The sequence below is a fragment of the Convolutriloba macropyga genome, chromosome 4, assembly GCF_964194025.1.
Source record: "Convolutriloba macropyga chromosome 4, txConMacr16.3, whole genome shotgun sequence".
Lineage (NCBI taxonomy): Eukaryota > Metazoa > Xenacoelomorpha > Acoela > Convolutidae > Convolutriloba > Convolutriloba macropyga.
The window spans coordinates 78899532-78913138 of NC_134471.1; positions in this window are offsets into that span (position 1 = coordinate 78899532).

A 13607-nucleotide genomic window follows, 5' to 3' on the forward strand; every position below is an offset into this window, starting at 1 on the left:
CCATATAAAACCAAAAACATTCAATTTGAGTGAGTCTAGAAACACCTGTTGAAGCCTAGTTACGCCAACCTTATGTTGATAAAAAGGAGCACGTTAGATCAAAGAAATTTCATTAATATGAATGCCTTCAGGCGGGCAATAGTGTTCATTTTTCAATTAACAATTACTGCACACTTCACATCGGCAGAATACAAAAATTTACCAAACTAATGAAATTGCCTTTGAGCTAAAAAGCAATCAAAAAATTTTATTTTTTAGTTCAGCGGACATTTTTCATTTGCATATATAAGCATTTCTTTGCAAAACACTCCGTTGCTTTTCCAAATTTTCAAATTTTGTTTGTTGCAAATTAACTGTTCTGTCGGAATTTTCTTTACCCCCTTTTTGACAACTGAAATAATTTTGTGTTTCAACATATAACAACTGACCGACAACTGACGACTTGTTGTTGGAGGAAAACTCTTATAAGAAGTTAACCCAACTGCTGATAGCTTACCCAAAAGCTGCAACTAGCTAACTAATTACTGGACTTGTGACATAAAAAAAATTCTGAGCATACTAAAAAAATTCAGGTGAATGCGATTTTATTTAATTGCCGCTTTTACGAAATGAAGAGGATTTTTATGCATTTAAACGTTTGTAAAATCTCTAAAAAAGCTCAAGCACTTAAACCAAACCAACGGCATCAAAATCGAACCAACGCATACAATACACAAAGTGATTTTTGTTCTACTGTGCTTGTCCAAAAGTTAACCAAAAGACGGTATTACCATCCTAAATACAACATTTTTCAAGTGCCATATTGAGGAACTTCAAACGTCGACTAAAATCTTCCTGGAACTAATTAAGGGGTGTTTGTTTAACGTTACGCTACGATAACAACCATTCTTTCTTTTGTTCGTATATGTGAGATACTTGGTGACGTCTTAACAAATAGACGTACCAAAATGTAGAATATTCAACGAATGTGATTGGTCGAGAAATTCAAAACACTGTACCTCTATGCGTTTAATTAGCCTAAAACGGACATAGACGAATGCTAGATTATTTTTTTTACCTCATCTGGCTATGTCTCGCGGGCCATGGCCATGTCTCAGCGGCCCGTGGGACTTGATATGAATCTATAACAACCGAACGTGAGACCAGTTTCCCCCACACCCCCCCCCCCCTCCCCCAAAAAGTATAATTATTCTATTTCGGCTAATCGCGATTTCTGAGAAATTTTTTGTTAACACGCATATCCTATTTTAAAACATTGAGAATCTGTTGAGCAATTAACCAATCGGAAAACAATGTTCCTATTTTCTCAATTGTGATTGGCCAGCAGTAAAACTTCTATATTGTGTTACGTCTGCCATTTTCACTAGCGCCGAGATACTTAGTGGAAACTCCCAAAGAAGGCTCCTGAAAACTGTTCAATGGCTAACAAAACTTATTAACGCCAATAACATGTCGGTTTGATAGCCCGGAAAGAAAAATACACTTGAATTTAAACTTGAGCTGTCTATTGCTAGCACTGTTTCAGTTCTAAATCTTTTTTTTTCCAATCAATTCAAATAAATGTTCAAACACACACCTAGTTTTTTTTCAAGTTATCAAAGTGGCAAATAGGATTAATTTTATTGCTACTAAGGCCGCTCTTGGCATCTTTTGTTTCATTTTTTTTCAAGTAGAAAAGAAAAATGTATTAGCTAATTCTCATGCCGGTTTCGAAATTTTTTGGTGATATCAAATAGCCAAATTGCTTACTGTAGAACTGATAATAATGATTATCTGGATCAGTTTTTCTATAAATAATAGCTTTTTTTCAATTGTAGCTTAATTAGCTGTCCATTAAAGGAGTTAAATTTGCGGAAGATTTAAAATAATTGGACTTAGAAATTAGAAAAAAAATTTCGCCAACGTTTTCGTGATTTCTGATACTAATTTGTTAATCTGTACTTTATAGATTGCTGTTTAAAATTATATTCATACAGTTTTGAAGCATAATTGGCCGACCATCGTTAAAAGAGATGAGTGAAGATAGTTAGCTCTTTTGAAATTTCTAATAACTAGCAGATAGCATGACTAACAATCACTTTAAGTTTCGTTACTGTTTCACTGGGATGTCTCACGTGAAACAAAAAATATCTTTTAAACTATGTCGTACACATTGAACTGCATTAAAACGCTGTGTACTCCCAAGAACATCAATTTAAATGTCTGACAACAAAAAAAATTTTGAAAATTGTTATTGGAATGGAGTCAAGTTCTAATTTTGATATAGATAACTATTCTAACACATATTTGAATGAACAACTTCAAGTTAACGTCAACAAGTTGTACTCTGAAAGCTATTTTTACAACACAAGCTTTTACGCTTAAAATATTTTGTTGGGCTCCAGTTTCAAATTATTCTTTGATTCGATCTGTTTTGCCTAAAATATTTTCTGATGTGAAACTTTTATCATTGTAACTTTTTTTGTATAAAATGACTCAAAACGAGCGCCAGGATTAGATTAAACTAATAAGTTTGGTTTTCAAACCATCACAGATAACAAAAAAAGAGTTATACCCTAGTTAGTTAGCTGGGTAGTTTCTGAAGGGCAGAGTTAACCCCAGTCGAGACCAGATGGTTATCTTGGTCGAGCTGTCCCCTTATTGGCTCTTATTGATGCAACACATTTATTTTGAGCAGAAATTTACTTAAGAATCGGTTGCGTGTTTTTTAAGAAAAATAATAAATTTAAATAGATTTTAAATCTGGAAATATGAGTTACCTGAAGAGAACAAATTAAAATCTGCCTTTGAGAACTGTTAACACAAAATAAATTGCTTTAAAAATTTTTTTCCTTCAAATTTATCAAGATTTACATAACTACATGTATAGATTACATTTTCTGATGAAAAAATTATGTGATATTAGTCTTTGCAGCTCAAACAGCTTCCTTTCATTTAATTCAGCTCGCTACGCTTAATTTTTTTTGCCAATGCCCAGAAACTGTGATTATATTCGGCTTGCCATTTTTTTGTGCTTCAAAGGATTTTTGAAGAGCTTTCGCGCAGATTTCTTGCTGTCAGAATTTCTCGGCTTAATCAATTCATCTTGTAGGATCTTGTGCAAAAAAGTCAAAAAAGTGGATATATTAGAGGACTCTGACAGAGAAATGATTATCTTGCAAGATTCTGGCACAAAAATGGTTATCTTGCAAGTTTCTGGAAGAAAAATGGCTATGTTACAAGTTTTTAGCAGAATGAATGGTTATTTTGCAAGAATCCGGCAGAATCTGCCAGAATCTTGCAAGATAACCATTCGAAATCGACTGGGGAATACATAGCACATTTGACAATAAAACAAATCCGGCTTTTTTTTAAAACTTTGAGAAGAGGCAGCAAGTTTTTGTCCGAACATGTAATAGATAGCAGCTTACATGTATAACAACAACACTATACCTTTGCAATACAAGTGGCCATTGGCAAAATTGAATAGATCAAAATAATTGTTTTTGTCATACGGTATGGATATTATCCTCATATATCCATCACCGTATTTAGTTCTTATTTTTCATTTGAAGGACAGGTGCTTCAGTTAGCTAGTTTAAATTAGATCATCATACGTTATTGCATCTTCATGTCTGTTCGTACTTTAGACAGGAAACTGTCTGTTCACAATGTAAACAAATTGCTGAGCTCTTCCTGTTCTATAATCATGTCGTGAACAAAATCATGTCCTGTTCTATAATCATGTCGTTAGCATAGTGATAAGTGACATTTGCGGCGCAATTGCCTTGACTAACTTGTAAGATAAACATTCGCGACTCAATTGGCTTAAACAGTAGCAATCGAGTTTAACATGGCGCAATCAGCAGTTGAATCCAAAAAGACGCCTCTTCACGTCTACGCATTCTGGAAAAAGCCTACTGCCACTCCACCGCTAACGTGGGATAAATGGACAGAACAGTGGAAGCTAGCACTGCTAGCGAAAGAAGGAATTCAGCTCGAACATCTTTTGAACGACCCACCAGCCACGGTAACATACCCACCCGACCGACTTACAAGGAAGCAGTGGAGAACCACACGCAAGCAACCTGAAAGGGATCGAAAGATCTGCAACCAACAGATCAAAGTAAATTGGCAAAATCGTCGCAAAAAGATCGATGAAATTTGTATCTTGTGCGGAGACAAACCACGGGGGATTTGTAAATAAAAATCAATATCATTACTATACTTGAGCATTGAAACTGAGGGACGACCTATTCTCAAAAGCAAACATCCCCATTTTTAAATTGAAAAACAGCCATTTAAGGAACTATGGCAAGTAATGGAGGACTCCATCACTAAAACTAGAAACATTACGTACGACCGTTTTGTCTTATACTCTTGCAAACAACAGAAGGGCGAATCTGTTGAAAATTTTTACGGTCGTCTAATAGAACAAGCAGAAAATTGTAGTTTAGGAAGTGAAGAAACTCATTCGAGATGCTTTTATACTTAACATGATTGAGCACGAAACTCAAAAAGAGGTACAACAGGAAACTGTTGAACATTCAAAAGCACTCGAAATAGCAATTCAGATGGAAATGGGAGCACAAAATCAGCAAAAGATAAATGAGCATTTGAATCTAACCACAAACTCAGTCAATGCCGTTAATAATTTTCAATTACGCAATCGCAACGCGAATTCCCAATCAGCTCGCAAGGACTTCACACGCTACCCATCTGTACCCCAAAATTACCAGTACACGAGTTTTTGCACAAATTGTGGTCAACGATGGAGCTACAGCCATAGACAAATTTGCCCCGCGAATGGCAAAAAGTGCAATAATTGTTGTATAATCGGAAACTACGCGAGGAAATGCAGAACACCAAAGAGATCACAAGGAAAGACGCCCAATCCTCCACAAACAAACGTCAACCAAATTGATAACACTGCTGAAAAAAGTGATGATGAAGAATCTGTTAATTTTATAACTAGCTATCAACAGTTATACGAGCAAGTCTAATAATTATGTGGCGGCCATTTCCTGCGATTCGGCTCATCAACTAGAACCCTTCAACGCAAAAATCCAATTTCGCGAAGTACAAGCAAACGCAATGATTGACTCTGAAAATGTAGTTAGTCTCATCACAAAGACGCTAGCAAATCGAATTCTTCGAACTTCACCATCTGCAAAATGGAACACTACAAAAGAGATGAGGGAATTAAAAACTTTCTCAAACGAACCAATCAAAGTCCTTGCACATCTTGAGGCCACAGTGACATACAATAACTGGACATGCAAAGATGCCCGCCTAACAATTGTGGAGGACGGTCACAAAACCATCATCGGGAGAGATTTCCTCAATAGCCTTAGTCTTGCAATTGTCCAACAGCAACAACCAGAGAACGGTAAATGTGTTAATATTATTAATAATTCTACATGTAAGTTTAAAGAGACAATCGCCACACAATTTCCTCATTTAATCTCAAGAATTGGCCTCTCAAAGACACATGTAGCGAAATCAAAATTTCATCAAAAGTTTACAGCAAAGCACCAAAAGGTCGACGCTTTCCCAATAATCTACAACCTAGGGTTACGGCAGAGTTAGAACGTCTACAGAATGAAGAAATAATCTAGTTTTTTATAAGAAGATTTTCGAAGAAATAATCATTTCGAAAAATTATCTAGTTGCTCAGACAAATATTTCATATCTCTAATCGTAATCACAGTTCAGAAAGATCAATCTATCAAATTGGCATTAGACTCTAAAGTATTAAAAAAACCCATACATAAAAACAAATACCAAATGCCTAACATTGACATGCTAATAGACACAATTTCACATCACCTTACAAACACTCAAAACGGTCAGCAAGCATACTTTACCGCACTAGATCTCAAATACGCCTATAGTCAATTACAATTGCACAAAGATTCTGCGAGACACTGTAACTGCGAGACACTGTAACAGTAGATTCTCCATAATATCAATTATGGAGAATCTACTGGCACTTATATATTCAAAACTGGATTCTACGGCCTCCCTGACATGCCGGCAGAATTTCAAAAAGCAATGGACTATACACTGATCGGGTCTACAAAACACCTACTGTTTCTTAGATGACAAAATAATAGTTAGCACATGTTCTGAAACTGATCATTGAGCATATGTCACAAAGTGTTTAAAAAAGTTAGATGAGGACAACTTGAGAAGTAATCTCCAAAAATGTCACATTGCAAAAACAGAAATTGAATGGCTGGGGTACAAATTTACCCAAGCGGGAATATCACCACTTCAAAGTAAAACTGCAGCAGTTTTAGCAATACCACTGCCATCATCACTAAAACGCTTACGATCGTTCCTCGGGTCAGTACCTTACATTGGTAAATTCATACCACATCTAGCACAGTTATGTTATCCACTTAGACCACTTCTCAAAAAATCCACAAAATTTATTTGGACAGAAGAACATAATAACCATTTCCATCCAATAAAGGAGAAAATTGCTGCCAGTTCGGAAAATAGCCACTATAATCCAAAATTAGACATTAGAGTTAAATGTGACGCTTCAAGTTCAGGATTGGGCGCAGCACTTGAACAGAATACACCCGAAGGATGGAAACCAATAGCATTTGCGTTGCGATTTCTAAACTCAACAGAAGAACGTTATAGTGTTAAAGAACTAAAACGATTGCGAATAGTTTGGTCGATTGACTATTTTAAATACTATCTGTACGGAAAAACCTTCACTGTCATTACAGATCATCGGGCATTATTATCCATGTTAAAAGAACACTGATCAAACAAATCTTACAATAGCCGACTTTCTAGATGGATAGACAGATTACTTCCATACAATTTCACAATTGAACACATGCCGAGAGCAAAAATGGGCTTAGTGGACTACATATCTTGAAACCCATTCGCAAAAGCTAAAAAAGTTTCCACATATGATGAACATTTCGTAGTAGCAACAATATCTAAAATTCGAAATTCAATGAAGCACTTAATTAGAAATAAACAGAACACGGAACAAAAACTTCAAAGCACATTAAAATTACATTCACCTTCATCTAATGCCAACAGGTTAACCGCACCGCAAATGCATACATCATTAAATACTAATTCACAATTTAGTACTAAACCAGTTGCCTCACAATCACTACAGTATAGAAGGAAATTACCATTCGCGCCGCAAATAACTCTTTCAAATTCAATAGTTAATCCGCATTTAAATATACCATTCGCCACGCAAATGCCTCTTAAAATACAAAATCAGAAAATGAACCACATAACTTCAAAACAAATAATTCACATTCCATTACCAATTTGCTGCAAAAGCAGTGAAAAAGTCAGACGGTAAAAAATGTGAACAATTATGCCCAATAAAGCCCATTAATGGTATTAAATCAAATAATCCACCTAAGAACTCAAAATTTAGCGCGAAAACACAAACACGAATTCAGTCCTCTTCGAACAAATCTGTCAAATTAATCAATTCAATCAACCCTGTTCATTTATCAACAATATGCCGAAAACAAAAGCCAATAAATCTACTCCGACGAAGGCCGGTGTCACCTTCTCCGACACTACACCGTCAACACCCGCAACAAATACGTCATCTAATACGTAGACCCCTCCATCAGGCAGTTTAATCGACGCGGCAGACGATGAATATTTTACGGAAGCACTTAACAAAATTTTCAGCAGAAAACTTCTGGCCATCTTCACCGGGAAGGATGCAATTCTTAAGAAAGTCCGTGATTGCATTTAACGAAATGATCCAGATAGACTACGTGAAATAAGCCCATACATCTTCTCGTACTGGCGGGACTTCAGTGTTATGCATGGATGTGTTTGTCTGGATGAAAGATAGCAAAACCCAAGGCGATTAAGGATGCAGTGTTAGAAGACATCCACTCAACCCATCCTGGGGCTTCGCGATGCGATCATTAGCACAAAATATTTGGTGGCCCTATATCCATCGAAATATACTGGCAAAAACCAGCGAGTGCAAAGCCAGCACAGAAATTGGTAAGAATTCAAAGTCAGTGATTCCGCACTGCAAATGGTCAGCTTTACCAAAATGTGTTCAACCGAATGACGAAATACAAACAGACTTTGGTGGACAAATACCTAACGAAAAGCGTATAGAACAGTTTTTCATTACAAGCGTAGATAGATATTCAAAAAAACTACAGCAGAAATAGTAAATAACGCTGCCGGTACAAATGTAATTAAATTTCTAAATAAATAAATAACTATATATATATATATATATATATATATATATATATATATATATATATATATATTTATATAACCATGGGGTTCCGAGAACTGTAAGATTAGATCAAGCTAGCTGTTTCAGAAGAAAAAATTTTGAAACATTTTGTACAGAAAATAATATTACACCTATATATGCACCAGCAAATGATCACAGAGCAATAGGCCTAGTAGAACGTCTTATTCAAACAATTAAACGCAAACTATCATGTATGAAAACACAATTGGATAAAAAATTCAACTTAGAACATTCACTAAATGCAATCATAAAACGACTAAGATTTTCAAAAAAACAATGGACATTACACTATTTGAGGCACATTTTGGTAGAAATCTTAACACACCAATATCAATTATCACCACTAAACCCAACAACAAAAAATTGAATTACAACAAAGTAATTAAAACATATTTAGATGAAGACACAATTGCAGGCCAATCCTATCTGACAGAGGATCAGTGGGCAGACACGGCCTTATTCTCAGATACGGAAATTGAAAAAGTAATTTGCGCTGCGAATGCCCGTGCCAAGAAAGAGCAGGAGAAAATGAAAGATGGCGAAATGCGGCACATATGGTCAGAAGGAGTGAATCGACCAATTCTGTGAATCAACCAGTTCTGTATACAAGTGAAATTAGCGAGAAAGATTTACGAAAATTGACGATGAAGTTCTTGCTCCTGGTAGCACTGTGTGTAAATGAAGCCCAACTACGAATGTTATTAAAGAACCTAACCGACAGGAAGTACGCGTGCGAAACTTCAATATCGCGAAATTCGGAACAAAAGCTGAACGTGATACAGATCTGGGGCACTATATAGAACGCAGATGGAAGAAAATTTATGAAAAAACGGTTGAACTAAAGATCAAAAAAAACAGAAGACATCTAGTCAGAAAAAACACCGGATACAAAATATTAAACGGAATAAGAAACGAAAAGATGCCAACGCCCATTCTACGCAAAAGTCAGCGTAAAGAAAAACGACAAATCACCATAAGCGACACATCTGACTCGGATATATCATCAGTCAGGAAAAGTAAAAGGACCCTAAAAAGACATAAAAAGACTACGACATCGATAGTTGAAAAAATTCAAAATACGGAGGGGTATTCAGCCGACGTTCTTGAATCAAGTACAGCATTCGATGGGTAAGTGTCACCACGAAACCCCAATAAGAGATGGACTACTGACCCCAATCCAAGTTTACCGAGGGAGATGACGGTTTTGGGAGCCGAAACCCAGGAACAATCGGATTCAGAATAAAACTAAAAAAACAATTTGAACCCTATATTTTAACTATTATTTAATATTTTATTATCTATATAACCGGAGAATATGTATGAATTTTCTGATTTTATGTACTAATTTTTCTCCAAACAGGGGAAGTGTCATACGGTATGGATATTATCCTCATATATCCATCACCGTATTTAGTTCTTATTTTCCATTTGAAGGGCAGGTGCTTCAGTTAGCTAGTTTAATTTAGATTATCATACGTTATTGCAACTTCATGTCTGATCATATTTTAGACAGGAAACTGTCTGTTCACAATGTAAACAAATTGCTGAGTTCTTCCTGTTCTATGATCATGTCGTGAACAAAATGTTATTTCTTCTTTAATAATAAATTGTAACTTAAAACCTTCATTCTCCAATTTGCAGCACTATAAATCAGTTTCAATTCAACTTTAATAAATCGCTTTTCAAATACGCTTGTTCAATTGGTATCGAGTCATTTGCACCGCGAATAGCCAATTCAATAGTTGGAAATTCAATTAGCATAGTGTTAAGTGACATTCGCGACGCAATTGCCTTGACTAACTTGTGAGATAAACATTTGCGACTCAATTGGCTTAAACAATAGCAATCGAGCATAACAGTTTGGGATCTAACATTTCTGGCCGCTTATTCAACTTCCTTAGCCCCTCCGTTTTAAGAACGCATTCCTTTTTTCAGCGAAGTAGGATATAAATAGTTTATATTCGAAACAAATGAACCATTGAAAGATGACAAAACGTTTTCTATTTTTTGAACGCGTGTTTTACTTGATTTTGGCTGAATTATTCAAGAAAAGATTTATTTTTTAATTATGATTGGTAACCGATCTCAACTTGTGATAAAAACAATCAACCAATGTGACGTAATCAAATTCTGAAATCTATTATTAGATCACAAACTCGAAGAACTCAACTTCAAATTTTTCATAGCTTGAGAGTGATCAACCAAATTGTTTTTGCAAGTTAAGAGGAATAAGGTCGAAATGGTGGAAAATTAAAATTCTTTAGCTCTTCCTTACAAACATTTTTTGAAAAGCCTCTTTTTAACAGGACATCATGTAAATGTACAAAAAACTCTCAACTGGATAAAATCTTTGTCATATTGAACAAATAATTGTTATTGGGTTCCGCAGTCATGAACTGAATACAGAAATGGAACTGAAATTTTTTTGAACAAGCCTTTTTACCTATCTCTATGAAAATAACCTTTATATAAAAATGTTTGTGAAAATGACGTTACACATTGAAATAATAGATCTTAAAAACAATTTTTTTGGAAAAATAGATTTTGTACCTTATTGAGTACAAGACCAGCAGTTAACACCCAAATATAGACCACCAATACTATAAACGCTTTAATAGAATATTAAATGTTAATGAATTCGGAGAGCCGATCCACAAGCAATTTAGTAATGTTGTATATAAACGTCACTAGAAAAAAATAGAACAAACGGCTGTCAAAATTTTGATTCATGGTTTAATGAATTTAGATGAGTATGAACCAGAATCACTAAAATGGAAATTTCTTAACTTTTTTGATAGCTTGAGCTCCTCTGAGAACTTTCATCGGTTTTTATGTATTTTGTTATGTGTTATAATTATATATTTCCAGTAAGGCAAACTGGTTTACAATCCCCTAAGCTTAATGAAAACTATTTCAAAGAACAACCATGGAAACGAAATTGTATTCTCTCTATTTAATTTTTCAAGACGCTTTCAGCTTACAAAAATTAGCAGCTTTTACATTTAGTTATGAAATACTCTTCTGGCTATGCTAAATTGCATTGTTTTTTGCTGATCCGTGCTCTAGCTGGAACTCAATTACTCTTTTTGTTGCAGACAAAAATTCAATTGCTTTCTAACACCCTGATTTCCGTGCCAATTATTGTCAACGGCTCTTATGCCAATTTTTTGGTTCAATTGTTTATTCATTACTTACTCTTATATGAGAACAACTAGTTTAAATTTTTTGGCAAACAACTTTGCATGTCTTCAATTTGATAGTTCCACACTTCACACAAAAGAAATTGAATTATGAAAAACATTTTTTCATAATTTTTCATATTACTCACATTTTTCATAAACATTTGTCACTTTTTTTCATAATTTTCATAAAAACACAAATGAACCATTTTAAATCTCTGCTGTCGCAGTTTGAGTGCCAAAAATTTGAAAAATTTTGAACTAAATACTTGAGGTTAGCAGTTGTCTCTAAGACATCAAGTCGTTGTATCGTGTGGGGTCATGGATTTTTGCAAGAGGAATAAGAAGCGTTTTTAGCTAAGTACAAAAACTAATTTCTAAAAACGAGAGATTAACAAAAACTATTTTTTACAGTAGAATTTAGAAATTTACAGGAGAGATCTGATTATTAGATGGTGATTTGATGATGATTTGATATTGGGGATGATTTGAGAAAAAGTTTCTGCCCTCCTTTTGCCTAGCTCAAAACCCGAAGAAAAAAAATCACCTTTGAGTCTCTTTCAAATACTATTATTTTTTTCCAACCGTTTCGGGAGCTGATTTTGTTTCTCAAAAAATGTAAAACTAGTAAATATGTTAGATGTTCAACCTCCTTCTTAGCTGCCCTTCTGTTGTTTAGCAGAATAACCGAAGTAATAAAAACCGATATGACTTTTTTCTCGAAAATTGTAAAAAATATTAAAAATTTTACTACTTTAACCTCCTTAATGGACAAGCAAAAAAAGTGATGAATAACAAAAATCATTTTTGGGTACCTCCTCCTAGTACAAAAACCATTTCAGACAATTTTGCGGCTCTAAAGATATTGAAGAAGTCTTCAACTAAAATTTTTCAATGATTTCAAAAATAGGGGCTTCTGTTATTATTAAGTTTTAACCAAAAAGCTGCATTGGGAGACTAAGATTTATGTAATATAATAAAATCCTTCAGCAGTAAAAATTCTAACAGTTGTAAGCTGTCTTATGACTAGAGGCATGGGATCCAGACTACCCTCCCTACAAAGATTTTGACCAAGGGAAAACTGACTTTTTTCTTTGTGAAATCAAACGATTTGCTTAAGTTTTACCAGTCATTTTAAACCAAGAGGTTCTCCGACACTGGTTAAACTAAACCAAAAAATTTTTTTAGTTCACTAGCAGAGAAGCAATTTTTTTGTTGCAAAAATATTTTTAGGGAGAAGTGTTTTCGTGTCCATTTCGTTATCATTTTCTTCTTGAAATTTAGCTATCAAACTGCAATAGCTACATAGAATTTTATATTTTTGCATGGTTTCTCATTATGAAAGCTGTATGTTTCACAATCTAGCAGACACCTAAAATTTGACAGGAAAGGTAACCAGAAAAATCAAGCTGCCTTTTCATTGCAAATTTTTACAAAGTTTGTTGATAATTTAGAGATCTTTCAAAAAGGTGTCATACATAATCTCCTAGAAAACTCAAACAAGTCATTTAAATAAGAATAAGGCAAACTTCTACTAACACTGATATTATTGTATATTATTGTTCCGACCCAACTTGTGGGGGGAGGAAGTATATACTCAAAAGGGGTTTTTTTGTTCCGCGAATTTTGGCTGATCGATATATTCGTCGTAGAGAAATGTGAGTGGTATCATTAAAAAGCTGGTCCAGCGTAGAATTCAAAATTAAAAAGATTTTTTTGAATTTCGTTTTTTTTCGAGGAGTTATCGAGGATTGAAGTTTTGTATGAACACGTGATATTTGTTCACTTTTAGTGCAATTTTTCTCCAAATTAAAACTTTTTTTTATAAAAATAGTATTTAAAAATTAAATTTCACGCCGAAAAATGGTCCAATTTTGTGTTCCTAATAGACTAAAGTCGATAAAAAAACTAGTTCTGGTCTCATAGGGAAGTTCACTATCAAAAAAATTCGAACTCTATTTGAGAGCAATTTTTTAATAAAACTTTTCTCTTTTTTGCTTTTTTAAGTCACCTAGAGACAAGTCACTTTTTATATCGACGTTCTATTAATGAAAAACCTCCTTTACAGTCAAATGAAGCCCAATGAACAAAAAACGTCGTTTGCAAGGAATTGCTCACGTTTTTTTGGCTTCGATTCAGAGTTTTCGTAATTTTGAATGAAA